This window comes from Herpailurus yagouaroundi, unplaced genomic scaffold (genome assembly GCF_014898765.1).
Source record: "Herpailurus yagouaroundi ecotype Mexico unplaced genomic scaffold, PumYag 221, whole genome shotgun sequence".
Classification (NCBI taxonomy): domain Eukaryota; kingdom Metazoa; phylum Chordata; class Mammalia; order Carnivora; family Felidae; genus Herpailurus; species Herpailurus yagouaroundi.
Window position 1 is genome coordinate 15,933,760 of NW_024412452.1, and position 18,122 is coordinate 15,951,881.

At 39.7% G+C, this 18,122-nt stretch overlaps 1 long non-coding RNA gene across 5 annotated transcripts in view; it reads left to right on the top strand.

Moving 5' to 3' along the window:
• LOC121019088 (uncharacterized) overlaps positions 1–18,122 on the top strand; it is a 525,799-nt gene that overhangs the window by 271,400 nt on the left and 236,277 nt on the right. The gene's annotated exons all lie outside the window — the stretch shown is intronic.

The following is an 18,122-nucleotide window of genomic DNA, read 5'->3' on the forward strand; positions in this document are numbered from 1 at the left end:
AGGCGGGCAGTCTGGAGCCAGTAGACAGCTCTGTTCCATGAGGTCAGCAGAGTTTCAGATTCCTTTTTTCTTTGTTTGCCATTTGTCAGTGATCACCAACAGTAGGGCTATGTTCCAGTCCATAGGAAAAGAGGAAGAGAAGTGGAACATAAGCAATTTCCTCTTTATACAACATGACCAAGAAGCTGTGCATATAACTTCCACTCACATCCCATTTGTTGAACTTAATAACGTCACGTTTCAAGGAAGCCTGGGAAATGTAGTTTCTAACTGGGCCGCCACAGCCAGCTAAAACTCAGGGGATTTTATTATGGAAAAATGGAGGGGAGCATGTCTAGCAATGGACAGTTATTAGCATCTGCTTCAGTATTTGAGGAATCCTTTGTAACTCCTGCCTGATGTATGGAGGAATCGCAGGAAATGAAGTTTTCTTGAATATCTGATCGTTGGTATGGAAAATACAGTCTGTAACCCAAGCAAAGGGAACCAAATATGCAGTACAGGGTTGTACAACTTAAAAATGTGTACAACAATTTATTAGTATTATTGTTTGGTCAGTATTGTATAAACTTCTGATGCAATGACTTCATGGCATCCAAGAAATCTTCATGCTGGGAACCCATCCAGTATTATATTTTAAATACAGTTGTCATAGAGAGATTATAAGCTCTTTGTTCTTGTATTATATTCTATCAAAGTAATTGTTCATAAAAGAGATCAGGTTAGAATGGTTTATGTGAATTCCTGTGAAGTAAAGGGAAGCTCCATCAAAAATAAACAAAGGATTCATATTATGATGTGCTCCATGATGTGTAGTGGTTATTAATAGAAAGCAAAATATCTTATTAATTATAATACACAAATTCTATGTTCCTATTCAATCATCAATTGGATCAAATTGGGCTGGGATAACTACGTTATGAAGTTGTAGGAGAGAAAGCCAAAAGCAAGAGGAGGTAATGAGGAGGATGAAATGTGAAACATACAATATGTGTGCTATGTAAGGTAATTTTCTGTTTTCCTGCAGCAAACATAGATCTTATGCCATATACATTCAAGTTTAAGATAATTTTTTAAACCTGGAAAATCCAACTCTTCAAAAACCCCAAATTATGGTCCACAAAGGCAAGCCACCACTTGGGAGGTCTCCACATTTCTCTTATTTGATAAGAGTATGACTTCTGGAGTTTCTCTAGTAATTGGATGGTATATTCTTGTAAATGAGACAACAACTAAGAAAATCAGATTGATGCTGATGGTGATCACTGTGCAGGTGTATCTCCACAGTCAGAGTAACAGCCCTCTTGGTAGCCAAAGACATTTTCTGGACATTATGATGCTCAGGACTGATGTGTGAACTTTCCTACCCCTCTCCCTCCTGTTAAATTAGGACCTACTGGAACATTAGTTAGCAGGTGACAGTCGGGAAGTACTGGTGACAGATTTTTAGCTTTATATCCACAAGACCAGCTGCTCCATGGTGACCCTGCTTTGGCAAGCTCCACTGGCAGCTGGTTAAATGTGTTGCTCTTGGCAAGTACCCACCAGCTGTTCCCACCTGTGGTCATATGTGGGATCTGTCACTTATGCTTATTAGATCTGTAAATCCGAGAGATAATCCGACCTGTTACAAAGAGCCTCATGCATGGTATATGAGCACCAAATTTAGTGAATCTCTTTTTAATATGTGATTATTTTGCACACAGCTTTTTGTTCTTTTTCCCTCATACCCACACAACCACCCGGTGCTTGATCAAGAAAATAATTAATTGGGAAGTCATTCTGCTGTAGGGTAACAAATACATGAGAACTTGAACTACCACCAGGGGTGCGTCCCAGCTCAAACCCATTAATTCAAGAACCCATTACTTTCACTCCCTCCCTTCTTACCTTCTCTCTTTGTATGGCATTTTAAACTATATAATTTGCCATCTCAAAGAGTTACGTAAGGCACAGAACATGAAATACTCCAAGAAGTCACACCATTAATTAGACTCTGACATCATAGGACCATAAAAATTAGAAGAATAGAGGCTCTGCAGCACGAAGTCATTTTTTTTGCCCATTTTTCCCTCTCTGCCTTCTGCACAAATGGGATTATTTCCTGTTGTATTTACTAGTTCTTTGTCCACTTAAGCAGGAAATAGATTAAATATGGCGCTTTCTCAGTGGTCCATCCAGTGTTATCAAAAAGGTCCCAAAGTAATTGACACTACCTCCCTTGAACCTGTGTGATGAATCCTTACTCAGTGGCCTTTTTGCTATAAATACAGTACCCGTCCCGGCTGACATGCTTGTATTATTGGACAGACTTTCATCTCAGCATTATACAGACCCACATTTTTTCTCCGCCAAACACTATTTGCAGTTCTGTCCCAGATGTAACAACCTAATCAAAACAGAATTTCATAGAGCACTACACAGAGGATTGGTTTCTAGGGGACTGTGCAACAGGTATCTCTATGTTTACTGCCTTCTTTTATGAAACTTGATACAATGCAATTGGCAGATTGCACATTGAACACTGGGACTCGACTCACAAGAAATGAATTGTAAATAATAAGGTTTAGCAGCAGCCAAAAACATTTTCACGTACTCATAATGCCAGCATTCTCAACTATAACACCATTGATGTCACATTAACACAGCACATTTCTACCTTCTCTACATTGTCTTTCTCAGGAACTCATATTATCAACTGAATTGCATCCTTGACAATGGATGCTGCCATGTTTAGAGCAGAAAAGAGAAAACTTTCAATGACTGACAGAAACAGGAAAGCCTTTCAGAGCACTCTGTCAAAAAATGGTCAAAGCACACAAAAATCAGTTAGAAATGACAGAAATCATCGAAGTTTTGAGTGAAGGAGTTTTTAGAAACTACCTACTTAGAAGACATGCACTTGGAATCTGCTTTAAAATTAGAAAAACAATGTTACCTAAAAGTTAAAAGAAAAGTGCCCAGATTTCAGTCCTTGGCTGTTACCTAATAGTGGTATGAATACAGATAAATATCCTGATGCTTTTGGCCTCATCATCCTCATTTTCAAATTGGGGTTTGCAAGATCTATGTTCAATCCATACCTTTTCAGGTGGCTTTTACAATAATCTGATTAAATATTTAACCAAACTAATTTTTTAAATAATAAAAAGCTAACTAAATGTAAGGTATTATTAATGTTCTTTCCAGTATCAGCATCTAATCCCAGTTCTTCAGTTAAAAAACATTTTTTTAATGTTTATTTATTTTTGAGAGAGAGAGACAGACAGAGAGCACCAGTAGGGAAGGGCCAGAGAGAGGGAGACACAGAACCTAAAGCAGGCTCTGGGCTTTCAGTACAGAGCCTGATGCTGGGCCTGAACCTATGTACCATGAGATCATGACCTGAGCCAAAGTCAGATGCTTAACCTACTGAGCCACCCAGGCGCCCCAAGTTCTTCATTTTATAAATGCGGAAACTGAGGCTCAAAGATACTAGAAAACTCATTCAAGGGAACAGATGGTACACATTAAAGCTAAGCCAATAATCAAAGTCTGTCATTGCCCACTGGATACACTTCCCTTTACTTAACAGAGATTCAAAACAGATTCACAAAATTCAAATTTTCTTGGGGTTAAGTGTGAGGCAAAAGTGTGATACACGCTTCCAAGAAAAAAAAAAATCCAGCCTTGCTCATGCACCCTGCTGCCTCCACCATTTTAGCACTTCTATAATATATTATACTTGCAAACTGGGATATAACAATTAGTTAATTGAATCTTTGTAGCAGATGGTGGAAGTTTATGAATTGAATCAATTAATGAATAAATAAAAATAAACTGTTGCTCTCATTAGTGTCCCTAAAAAATATGTAAATAGCATACATTTATTTTCATAGTTCACAGATGGAGATTTTGAGGCCCATAGAGGTTCCATTTGCTTCTGAGTAGGTGAGTAATAGACATTCAATCTGAAACGAAATTTCAACAGGCTATCATTAGTCCTTTTTTCTTTCCTATCCAGAACACAGCTTAGTAGAGTCTATTTGCAGTCCTTTCTTCCTGTCTCCTTATCTACCATTTCGTAATCCAATCTGGCCTTGGCTAGGACACCTAGTTGCACAAGCTACAAGCAGCCTGGATATCAGTCAAGCCTTTGTCCTTCTTCTGAAAGGTCTCACATCCAGAGGGCCAGAGACAAAGGGAGACTAGAAGCCTTGGAACAAGTGTCTGAGAGGGGGCAATGGAATCTTCCATCACATAAAGCACTAGTAATAGTCAAGATGCTCCCATTTCTGGTAGAGTTTCTATACAGAAAAAAAAAAAAAAAAAAAAGGAAGGAGATTGTTGAGCTGTTCATGGCTTAGAATTTCTAACAATCCTATCATCTGCAGGGTCTTTGCTTCTATCCAGGAGTAGCCCTGCAAACACCCCCACAGCCATGCCTGTCCCTTAGGCCACTTTGGTGGTACCGATGATGAATCAGAACCTCCAAAACATTTTGTAAGGCAGTCTTGTGCTATGCAGCATTTCATTGATGGTTAGCACCACATTAAAATGTCATTTCAGGCAATTAATATTTTATTTATAAACACTTATAAATATTTATTATAAATGACTATTTAAATAGCAGCTCATGAGAAAACAAATCTATTACGTTTGTATTAAAACATCTTCAGATGCTTAATTATAGGAATATTTAGACAAACCATTAAAAATTTATGCCAACTTTCTTGAGAAGTCTGGGACAAACCCAGTTAGACTTCCCCATTTAGCTGAGAGGGCAAATTTGATAGGGTGACACAGAAACAAGGGAGAAAAGCCATTTCCAGTTCCCCTTTCTAGTAGTTGGACAGATTCTGCCTTTATGCCAGGGAAGCCAAAGAGCATCTTTTCTTTTAAGAAACATTTTTTTCTTGGGGCGCCTGGGTGACGCAGTCGGTTAAGCGTCCGACTTCAGCCAGGTCACGATCTCGCGGTCCGGGAGTTCGAGCCCCGCGTCAGGCTCTGGGCTGATGGCTCGGAGCCTGGAGACTGTTTCCAATTCTGTGTCTCCCTCTCTCTCTGCCCCTCCCCCGTTCATGCTCTGTCTCTCTCTGTCCCAAAAATAAATAAACGTTGAAAAAAAAAAACATTTTTTTCTTAAAAATTGTCAGAAAAAGATGGACTCATTCCAAACAAATGTCCCAGGCATACTTGGAATCAAAATATGTTACATGTTTAAATGTATCTGCTTAAACATCTTCAGCTTCTTCAGCTATTTTTAATCAGTTCCCAAACATGCAATTGACAGTCCTATTTTTCAACCAGAAAGAAAAATGGTTATTGCCTGCATTGATCTGTTGTAGACTACATCACCTTACCCTACTCACTTCTGAAAATATAATTAAAACATTCTATTTTGATACCAGTGGCTCACTGAAGTATAAGAATCTAGGTGAACATTTTCCTTTTCTAATGGGTCTTAAGTTTAGGATGAAAACAAAGTAAATGAGACTGAATCCCCTTAACTGGCTGTAACTGATTTATTTCTGTTGAAATGCATTGTAATTTCCATACATCATGTATTTTCGCTTCAATTACTACACTGTTTGGACGTTATTTAGCTGTATTCATGTATTTGCATTATAGCTATTGCAAAAACACCCTATAAGACTTGCATACATTTGGAGCTTTAAAAGTACAATGCGTGATTTGATAGGAAAGTTGCAGTTCCTCCATATATTTCCAAGAATTGCTCTTTGGAACATTCTGTTGTTGTCACAACATGTCTCTCAGTTGTGCTTAATTTAATTGCTCTTGGATTTTGGTATGAAACCAGTTCACTCTAATACATTACCAAGTGGTTTGAAATAGCATCGTAATCCATGAGGGTCATCTTATGAATTTTAAGACCATCCAACCCTCTTTAACTGCTTTTAATGATCTGAAATTTATTTTTGAAAACAGGCATTATTATTTGTAGTGGAGAATATCACATAACATAAAAAATATGGACTAGATATTTTGCGTAATCAAATCAAAATAGAGATGGGAAAGCATTGTGGAATAGAAATGAGAAATCTGGAAAGACATACTGGATGGCGATATCTGATGGGCACCGCTTTGAAATAAAATCCTAATAACCTGAGGAAATCATTTTAAAGACCTTCAGAAAAACTCAGACATATTAGAACAGCTAGTTCTTTGCCTGGCATTTTTTTTTTCCCCAAAGCCACAGTAAACAACCTTGAGTGCACTTAAAATGTTGACAACACTGTTTTGAAATATTGGCCATAAGGTCATATGCCATAGTGAATTGTCCACTGGAAGTGAACAGTGTGATACTATGAAAAAGCACGACTTTTACATGCCTAATTTCAACGAGCTGCTTGTAACCTGGTTACAAACACAAATGTGAATGACTTGTTTAGTTTTCTTTCTTTCTTATTCGAGCCAAACCATGATCCAGTATTGTTGTGTTTTACCCCAGTAACATTCTCAAAGCAATGAGACCTATCAAGCTATTCTAAAAACATCCAGCCAGTATTCCATGAAGATTGTGATGTTTTGTTTATTTGTTTGGAGTCTGCTCTTTCCTTCCAGAAGCAGTGGCTATTTTTAGAATTCAACTTTTTATTCTTCCTTTAATCACACCCAGAATGCAATGCTTGTAAACTGTACCAATGTGTCACCTATCCTCTATTTATTACATCTTATGCTTTAAATATCACCTCTGACAAACAAAAGAAAAGCAAATGTCCCTAAATTTCCTGAAGGGCTGAAACATCAAGCCCGGATTATTATTGTTTACGTCTCAGCTTTAGCAGCTCCAGTGTCTCCATGGTCTGCTGTGTGCCGTGCTAGCAATGATGGATGGCCATTACGGCAGCTTATTGGAAATGGCTTGATTTATAACCTGTTCTCCTGCCTCAGTCTAATGGCTTCATTTCTTTCCTCCAGTGCGTGATGCCACAGCCAAGGTCATTGCGCCAATGGCCTTTTGTTGTTAGTCTGCTGATGACCAGTGTGCCCAGGAGTCAGCATGGGGAGGGGTGATGGGGGTTGCGGGGGGGAGCAGGGAGGGGGGAGCAAAGGGGTGGGGAAGCTCCAACCTTTACATTTTAATTTTTTTTTCATCTCAGTCCCTGATAACTGCAGTAGAACAGTAGATTAAATGCTGTCTTCTATTTGCTTCCCGTGCTTGCCAGACAAGGAGCTGCTTTATGATCCTCAGTGGGGAAGTCTATTACTCACCTCTACTTTAAATGACCAACATCAAATATATACAGCTCCCATTAAAGCTGAGATCAATAAAAATGCCATTAAGATAGTAAAAGTTGCTGATATTAGTGAAGCCCCCAAACAAAATATTTGATTTTCTTTCAGGTTGTTAGTGAGATGGAATACGAACATATAAGTGAAAGGAGAACTGGCCATGCCTATGGTCAATAATTTATCTCAGAGATTCATTCAGCCTCTCACCCAATATTTCCCTCCTGTCTATTGATTCCTCATCATTATTTGTCATAAGCTGTCCTAACTCAAGGAGAAAATATGCCCTGCTGGTCCAAGGGGAGTCATACCTGGAGAAATAGAAAGGAATTTCATTAAAAGCAAGGAAGAACTGCTGTGGCTTTGAGAAACTCCGAAAGCAAGTTGCCAAGACTTTTGTTAGAGACTTAAAGCAAGTGGTAAGAAGCTCAGTAGCATTGCACATGGACATCATGAAACCTGGACTGAGGGTGTTCTGATTGTGGCTCAAGAAAAATCAAAGGCCTTTTTGGGTGAGATTTTAGCTTTCAAAAACTGCGCACGAACACATACACGAATACGTGTATGTGTGTGCATGCATGTATGCTTTTCCCTTCATATTTTCCCTTTCACTAGAATGTTCCATGCTCATTTTCCCAGTTCAGCTCCTATGGGTGCTGGAGGGAAGTCAACAGTTTTAGAGATACATTAGTAAAGAGTATACAGGGTTATGCCATTAGGTCCAACTGAAACCCCAAAGGTAAAAGCATAACTTTGGAAATAGGATTAATTTCTTAAAACATGACTATTTGTTTAAGGGAAATTTTAAATAAGTGGACCCTATTTTGTTTTAATGGGATACATGTTTTATGTGGCATTCAGTGGTAATCTTTGAAATTGGTTTTGCCACAATTGGTTTTGCAAGCCACTCATAGTGGCACCTTCAGGATTCACCCATAGCTCTGTCAGATTTTGTAGCTAATTGTAAGTTGAATATTTAAAATCAACTAGAAGAGCCTGATCAACTCACCTACACTCAACAACAGGATGCTCCAAAGACTATTTGGAGTTAATGGAGGTAATTTTGAGAAGAACACTTTTATTTTGAGATCCTATAAAGAGGATTTTTCTTTGGATTATCCTTAGAAATGAAAAAAATAGAGGGCCACGTGTTGGTAGTTCTAGAAGTATCTTCCTTTCATTTCCTTGAAAATGAAAGAAAAAATATCAGTACCCATAACTCCAAATGTCAAAGCCCACAGTATGCCTACATATGTGGAGTGCTATTAGGGAGATTAAAATTGTAACTTACCTAGATATTTGCTAACATCTACATTTGGTTTTGTTATGTTAGTTAATAAATGAGAAATTATATGTAATACCTATTCTTTTCAGTGATTTAACTTGCAGTCCATGAGGTTATATCTTTAAATTTATGGCTTCAGAAATAGTTTGAATAAGCCTCTGGAATCTCCCTTTTAGTTCTTGAGCAAAGCTTACTTCTGAAGTAAAAGTAAACATGGACTCCTTTGAATTCATATCATCAGGAAATGGGGCTATCTCAGGGGAAAAAGAGGAAAGACTGAGGCAACATATACAGAACCAGTTTCACCAATCTCAGTGAACTAATGAGTTGTTAATTATCCATTTACCAGTTAGTTAGATGGTATTTACTTCAATTTAGTCAGTGACAAACATTAGTGATTTCTCAGTTTAGTCATATTGTCCATGTGACTCTATTGGGTAGTAAACAATTATCAAGCACCCACTCCAGGCCAGAAGAACTGACCATCTATATGAGGAAAGCTATATGTCTAGACCTCATTTAATATGCCATTTAGTCCCTAGCACAAATCTGTGTCCATCATGATAGTGTACAGATAGGAAGACCAGTTAGAAGATGAATGCCATTTTGTTTCCAAAGTTTGTATAAGAAAGGGAATATAAAAGAGGGAGATAGGAAAGAGGGAGAAGGGTTCTCATACATGAAACTTCCAGTTGGCCTTATATTACTCCTGTGATGGCTTTTACTCCTCTGTTATAAGAGTACCCCCTGTACCTATAATTCTCCTCCCTTTGCCTCAGCTATAATCAGCAAACACTTGGTCTACACAGTGGCTGTTGTTTCTGTCATGATTGCTGGGTGGTGCACTAGAAATAGTTATTTCCCAGCTGTTGGGAAAGTTGGGAAAGTTGTCCACTGACAGCTCTCTACTGGTAACTCTTTTTTGGAACTACCTCTGCTGAAGGTCAGAGCCAACTGATTAAGGCGCATCTCTTCCAGGGGGCTTTCATTCAATGGCTATGGAGGAGTAGGGTGGGCAGTACCATATGAAGGCAGGCTCCAGATCCCAAGTTTATTCTGATCCCTACTAAACTTCCTGTACAGTCTTCATAATCATAGAATGTGTTTCCAGAGAACACAGCCCACAGAACTTCCTGAACAAAGCTCTGCACTCAAGCCACACATTCTCCATAGACATCAAGAAGGAGCCAGAGAGAAAGTCAATAGTCTCTGCTCTAGGGTTTGGTCTGCTTCTGTGACGTTATCACTGCAGCTAAAGACTTTGCTTTCCTAAAGAATCTTAGGTGGCTTGACTACTTGAAATTTTTTTGTTTTGTTTTTTGATACTGTTTTTTTAACCATCTTAACTATTTTTAAGTGAATAGTTCAGGAGCCTTAAGTATGTTCATATTGTTGTGCAACAGATCTCTAGAACTTTCTCATCTTGCATATCTGAAGCTCTATACCCATTAAACAACTCCCCATTCCCTCCTTCCCCCAGCCCCTGGTAACTACCATTCTACTTTCTATCTCAAAGAATTTGACAACTCTAAGTACTTTATATAAGAGGAATCAAACAGAATTTTTGTGTGTGCTTGGCTTATTTCACTTAACATAATGTCCACAAAGTTCATTCATGTTGTAAGATGTGACAAAATGTCCTTCCTTTTTAAGGCTGAATAATATTCTATTTTATGTATATGCCACATTTTTTCTTATCCAGTCATCCATCGATGGACAGTTGGTTGCTTCTACTTCTTAGCTATTGTGAATAATGAAAAATATCTCTTTCGGACACTGCTTCCAATCCTTTTGCTGGATCCTATGGTTGTTCTATTTTTAATTTTTTGCAGAAGAGTCATACTGTTTTCCATAGTGTCTCTACCGATTTAGTTTCCACCAAAAGTGCACAGGGTTCCAGTTTCTCCATATCCTTACCAACTCTTATTTTCTGGGTTCTTTTTGGTTTTGTTTTGAATAGTAGCCATCCAAATGGGTGTGAGGTAATATTATAGTGTAGTTTTGATTTGCATTTCTGAAATGATTAGTGATGTTGAACATCTTTTAATGTACTTGTTGGTCATTTATATATCTTCTTTGGAGAAATGTCTATCCAAATCTTTGCTAATCAGGTTATTTGCTACTTTGTTGTTGAGTAGTAGGAATTCTTTATATATTCTAGATATCAACCCCTGATGAGACATATGATTTGCAACTATTTTCACCCATTCCATAGGTTGTCTTTTTACTCTATTGATGGTGTCCTTTGATGAACAGAAATTTTGAAGTTTAATATAGTTGTACTTGTTGACTTTTGCTTTTATTGCTTGTGCTTTTCAAATCATTGTTACACCCATTGCCATGAAGTTTTTCTCCTATGTTTTCTTCTAAGAGTTTTAGTTTTCAATTTTATGTTTAGGTCTTTAATCCATTTGGGGTTAATATTTTGTATGTGGTATAAGATAATGGCCTAACTTGATTCTTTTGTTTGTGGATATCTAGTTTTCCCAATGTCATTTGTTTTTCAACAAATGTTTAACTCATGTTAACATAACTGTGAACAACCCAAACCCTAACCCTAACTCTAACCCTAACGCTTTCTACCACTTGGCTCTCTCCTTCCTAGAAAAAATCTCTCTCCCACTGAAGACTGTCTCCTAAATTACAGTAGTCTGGATTGCCAGATTTCTCTGAAATTGGCTGAGTCTGCAAGTAAATGTCTTCAGTGATACCTTAAATTTGCTTTGTATAAAGAGAAAATAGGTAGCCCATAATTAGTGGATCAGTGAAAATTTTTTCAGTAAAACTCAAATGTGTAAGACATGTCACATTTCTTTTCCTTTCCCCTAAATTACTGAATGTCTAGTGATGCTTCATCCTGAAGGATTACTGGCAAATTCAAAGTCAGGATTATGTAGGATGGGGAATTATGCACCTCTTGAATCCTGGAAGCTAATGCGGGGCCCAGAACATGGGTAAAAGACTGTATTGTCTTCTGCCCAACATGGTAGCCACAGTATCCTCCCTGTCTAAGCACACTAAGCCCTTGAAGGCAAGGGCCTCTGCTGATTTTATGCCAAACTTGTCCATGGCATAGTTGATTGATTTTGATCTATTGATTTTGAACATAAACAATAGTAGTTGCTAGTTACAGAGGGCTTACTATGAACCAGGCATTGTTCTAAGTATCTTTTATGAATTAATTCATTCTATCCTCACATGTACTGGATGAGATTATTTTATTAGCATTATTATTATTGCTATTTTATAGACAAGAAAACTGAGACACAGAGAACAAGGCCCAGTAGCTCCATAGTGGTGGATTGGTATTTCAACCAAGACTTTAATGGTATCAGAGTCCATGCTGTTGATCACAGCACTCATTTCCTTTGCTAAAGCACTTCATTTCCTTCCAAGCAGGAAAGTCTAGAGACCCTGCCACCTGACGGTGGTACCACTAGAGAAATGTGGTGTTTAGATTGCATTTCTCACAGAAAATGTCTGCTTCTCAACCTGGGCCAATATGCAGACAGGATCTTCTCCATTTTGCTCTCTTGATCTTCAGCTCCCTCTTTCTTATGCATAAGCAGCTCAGGCTTGGTAGAACACCAAAGATGGGTAGGGAATTTCCTTAAGGCAACTTCTGCTCTCTGCTGGCAACCCAAATGCTCCCAAGTCAGCTGAGCATAAAGACCTGACTACCTGCTTAAAATGGGAATGAAGAAACGTATATAGGGACAGGACTCACACTGTCAGCCTCGTGCATTTTCCTGCCAGCTCATTATAAATCCTTCCCGCTGAGGGCTTTTGCCGACATCCCGTCAGATCTGGGACCGACCCCTTATGTTTATTTATGCATTAAAGACAACATATAATTCTTCCCAGTCACAGATTTCTTGAAGTATTACACAGAATAGGCAGCACTGGAGTTTTCCCACGATTTGTAAATCACTAATGGGAGAATGGTTCTGCCTGGATCAGGTTAGAGTGAAGGTTCCTCTCCCACAGTGAGGCTAGATCCTGCCATGTGTCACCAGGACACTGGTCTTTAGAGTACAGTGCCTCACCTGCTGAGCCTGCCACATGTTTTTGGTTGGCTCTTGTGACAAACAAGTGTATGTGGACTGAAAGTAAGTAGCAGTGAGGCCCCAAACAACACCGTAGAGTCAAGGGATGAATGTGTGCAGGGTTGAGAAATAGGGTTGTTGAGGCCAAAACAAGCTTGGTCTGTTTTCCCAGTTTCTTTTTCTACATCCCTCTTCATTAATCACCCACACATTCATCAAACTGATTAAAAATACCTCCAGAAAATTTGAACCAAATTCTTAAACTCTAAAGGGTTAACCTAACAGTTATTAAATAAGCATAAATATGTTTCAAACAAGTCCCTGGTCAGAGTTTGGTTGACTAGGGGGATTTCAACAAAATTGTTCAGCTTTGCAGTTGAAGCTGTCACTTTATACATGGGATAAGAAGAATTTTAAAGGCAAATGCAGGCATGGATCTCTGATCTGAAGGGTTTTTTGTAAGTGTCTACTTGCCAGCTTATCAATGACAATGACATATCCTGCCAGTTTATGGTAAAGACAAACTTGATGAGGTAATGCACACTTTTCATTAATGAGCCTTTAATGAATAAAGCATTGGCAATGGCAGGCTGGTGGGGTTTGAAATATGGTTTGAAATAACAATCCAAACTGTTTACTGAGCTGGGATTATGAGAATTAGACATAGCATATTTCTGGAGAATAAATGCAATACCACTGATGCAATTACCCAGAAAAATGAAGCTTAACAAAAGTCTGTTTTGAGAGGCACAGAATCGCCAAGAGCCAGTAATCTATCTGATAGAATTCACAAAATCCTGAACCAAGAACAGGTGACTGCCATCATTTTGGATTCAATACCTGGGTGTACTTTCCCCTTTACCTAGAGCTCTGTACAGTTGAGAAGTAAGGTAGCGTTTGATAGCTCCTTCTATAGCCAAAACCCCTTGCCTTTTTATATACTGATACTGGCTGGTGAGTTTCAGCTACTACTTTTATGTTCTTTCTGGTCGGCAAATGAATGAAAGGCTCTGTAGGAGAATAATGTGTTCAAATGCCAACTGCTTGATCCTTACAGCACTTGTAGCATAAAAAGCATTTGAAGACTTAGGAAGTGAATCATCAAGCATTAAACATAGTAGGTAAACCTAGTTCAGTGACCTCAGTAAACATAGGATGACAGCAAAGCCATCCCCCCTCACTCAGGTTGTTTAACATGTTCTGTGGGTGTGACAAAGTTACATTTCCCCTATTCCTGGGTGAATGCACGGTTAGAGAGGTTTCACAGTCTCTAACCTCTCAGAAGGAGGTATAGGTATGCGCGGCTGATGTTAAATCTTTCAGTAGTCTTGACCCTGAGAATGTGAAATCTTCTACTTGCCCATGAGCAGCAAGAGACTGTGAGACTGCCAGAATTATCTTGAGACATTTAACAGTTTTCCTATAGATAAGTCAATGAACTATAAATCAATAAACTATAATATATATATACACACATATACATATATCTGTATATATGTGTATATATATACACACATACATGTTAAAATATATAAATATAAAACATATATACATATATATAATATATATTATTTGTTAAACATAAATAATTTGCACTCTAAATTTATTCCCTGTTGTGTATACACTGTCAGGATGCTGCTTTGAGGAGCAAACTGCCACTCGGTCTGTGACAGCCCAACAAGGGCAGTGCTAGGGATGTTGAGCAATGTTCCGAGGCTACATTCCACAGGAAAGCTGACTTTAGAAAGGAATGCTGCAGGAAGCAGCAGCTGTGGCAGCAGGACTATAACCTATCCATTCTGTCCTCTGGGTGCCTCGCAAGGAAGAGAGAGTACCTCTTTCTCTAGGCCTCGGCTTAACTGGCCTATTTCATGGCTGGACAAACATAGGCTCCTCGGCCTCTTTTATATCCTTGACTGAACTGTAAATGTCCAACAGTGTGACATAAAGCGGATTTAGAACACTGCTGCCGGTGCAGTGCTGAAAAAGAGGATTGCCTCTCAGACGGGTGGCCTCAGCTCCTGAGGAGACCAGACAGAGAGAGAGCAGCAAGTCTCCCAGGGCCTGGAGAGTGCTGCTGCTGACAGGGCATTTCCAGGAATCCTCTGTCTCCCAGACTTCATTCCAGCCCTTGGTGAGGTTTAATGTCAAGCCGTGAGGATAGTCTGGTCAGTGGGCATTGCTACCAAGAGGGGCATTTCTGTGGAGCCGATATTCCCCAAATATCCTTTCTATTTCTTGACAAAGCCCAAAGTCCTGCAAATCTCCTCAGGTCCAGAGAATGCTACTATTAAAAAAAATTTCTTTAATGCTTATTTATTTTTTGAGAGAGAGAGAGAGAGAGAGAGAGAGAGAGAGAGAGAGAGAGAGAGACCAAGTAGGGGAGGGGCAGAGAGAGAGGGAGACACAGAATCCGAGGCAGGCTCCAGGCTCTGAGCTGTCAGCACAGAGTCCGATGCAGGGCTAGAACCCACAAACTGTGAGATCATGACCTGAGCTGAAGCTGGACACTTAACCAACTGAGCCACCCAGGCACCCCCAGAGAATGCTACTATTAAGGGAGGAATGTGTGTGGAGCTGCTGCCTGCCAGCTATTGTTGAGGCCAAAAGTCAAGCAGTCTGTAAGTCTGCAGAGACTGAAGGTCTCCAAGCAGGGTGCTGCTATTGTGTGGTGCATTTCTGTGATGCCACTGTGTTCCAGATGTCCTGCTTCACCCTTAGTGAGAAACAAAGTCCAGTAAATCTCCTCAGTTCCAGAGATTGTTGCCATCGTGGGCTGTGTTTCTATGGAGACACTGCCTTCTATGGTCCTTCTCAGTCTTTCATGAGGTTTATAGTACAACAGGTCTCAGATTCAGAAAACTCTGATCCTGAGGGATAGATTTATATGAGTTCTGCTTCCAAATCATCCTTCCAAATCTTTGTTAGGCCTTAAGTCAAGCATCATGTCTTTTCAGGCTGGGAGAGCCTTGATCTTGAAGAGGAGATTTCTCAGAAGTTGCTGCCCATAAGGTGCCCTTCCAGCCCTTGGGGAATGGGGGGATGGGGCTTAAGACAAGCAAGACATTTCCTCAGATTCAGAGAGTACGTGCAAGGAATGGAGTGATTCCAAAGAGTAGCTGCTTACCAGACACCTTTCCCAGCCATTGAGGGAGGCTGAACACTAGCAACAAATCTCAGTGTCACAGATCTTTCCTGAAGAGTGGAAGACATCTGGGGAGAAGCTGCCTCCCAGGCCTGAAGAAACCCTGAAGATCAGCAACAGGTCTCTTCAGCTTCCGTGAGTGCTATTGCTGAGGGAAGCATGTTTGAGAGCAGTGTTGGCACCTGGTCTCCACCAAGAGGCCTAGCTTCTCTCGGCAAAGCCAAGAAAACCAGCCAAGGCCAAGGTTCCAAAGATCTCAGTAAGAGCATCCCCTATCCCAACCCTTGCTACCAAACCTGTGAAGGTTACCATTTCTCCTGCCTGGCAAAGATCCATTTCTTTTTTTTTTTTTTAATTTTTTTTTTAACGTTTATTTATTTTTTTTGGGACAGAGAGAGACAGAGCATGAACGGGGGAGGGGCAGAGAGAGAGGGAGACACAGAATCAGAAACAGGCTCCAGGCTCTGAGCCATCAGCCCAGAGCCCGACGCGGGGCTCGAACTCACGGACCTGCGAGATCGCGACCTGGCTGAAGTGGGACGCTTAACCGACTGCGCCACCCAGGCGCCCCCAAAGATCCATTTCTAAGGTCTCTAATTGTGAAGAGGTGCTCCACAGGAAAAATTGCCCAATAGCCATAAAGCCTAGCATTGTTTGGTAGAGTAATTACAGAGATTGTCATAGAAAAATGGTAGTCTGAATGAATCCAACCAAAGAAACCCTGAGGTAACTGAGAGTGGTGATAGAAATAATATCAGCTACTCAAGTGCAACAACCAACATGCCTGATTTTGAAAACTCTTTGGGAGTCTGAGAAGGATCTCTTCCTAGAAGAAGCACAAAAGGGAGAATCCAGATGATTTTCCCACAATTGTACACAATATGATCATTCATAGTTAGAAAAAGGTGAGTCAGAATAAGGGCTGTCAGGGCTCCTGGGAACCCGAGGAAGCTCACCACAATATATCTAATTTGGCAGAGAAGCCACTGGTCTAGACCCAAAATGCAACTGTGTCCAAGAAGCAACCTGCTTTCAAGATAAAATGCTGCTATCCTAGAGTAAGAGGATGATCATGATAAGACAATTCTCAGTTGGAATTCTGTTGTGCCAGGCCAGGCTCCCCCTAAAGTCTCACACACTATGCTCATGACTCTCGCCCTGCTTTCCCCTAAGTTGCAGCTGATATGGAGTGACTGTCTCACTTCTTTCATCCTAACCAAATTTTATTAAGTAGGTCTCAAGTTCTTCTTCCAAGGAGACTTCCCAGATGTTTAAGTCAGTGGTTCTTAATTTTTTAACACACATCAGAACCACCAGAGGGCTTGCTAAAAGATGGATTGTTAGATCTCACCAGCAGAGTTTCTGATTTAGGTCTGGAATAGGGCCCCAAATCTGAACATTTCTAGTAAGTTTCCAATGGATGCTACACTACTGATTCAGGGACTATGCTTTGAGAACCACCACTTTAAGCTGACATTGAATTCACCACTTCCTGGCTAATAATTACAATTATTATGTTAATTATTCCTCAGTGCATGGTCTATGGACCATCTGCATCAGAATCAGATGCATACTTTTTTTTTTTTTTTTAAAAAGCAAATTTATATTCCCTACTCAAGACCTACTGAACCAAACTCCTGGTGAGGGATAAAGCCCAGGAATCTGAATTGTTAGCAAGTTCTTTTCAGTGATTCTGATGCACTATAAAATTGAGAATTACTGATACATGCCTTAAATAGATATTATTTTGTATTGTTATTCCATGCATTGTAACGGATACTATAATCACAATATGGGCAAGAAGCATTTTTCTTTGAAGTTTCCCGGGGAAAATCCCATTTCTTATAGGGAAGGATGGAGCCAAAGCCACATCAGAGAAGAACACTATCACAGGTGAAAAATGGCTCGCAGTTTAAGAGGTCAAGTGTTTGAGGTGAAAGGAGTTTTCTTGCCTGAAGGTCTACTGAAAAATATGTTGAGTAGATGTGTAGTTTTGCAGAAATCAAAAGGAAACTAAACAACATTAGTCTGTCTCTTTCCTGTGGAATTTAGAATTTTATATCACTGAGGATGCTTTGGGTTGCAAGTAGTAGACCAAGAGGCCCAAAATAGAAAAAGAGTTATTATTTCACAAAATAGGAAATCTGGGTCAGGACACATACAAGAAGTTCAGTAGGTCAACATTCCCAAGGGTACAGATGTCATCCCTCTGTCTACTCCGCCATCGTCAGGGCACTGGACAGTTCTCCTTTCCTGGTTACAAGCTGGCTGTGGAGTCCCAAGAATTATGTTTAGATAATGTTGTATCCAGAGGAGAAAAGCATTTCCTCATGTGTGTAGATTTATTAGCAAGAAAAATCTTTTCCAGAAGCCCCTTAGCATACTTCCTTTCTGGTCGCATTGGCCAGGAAAG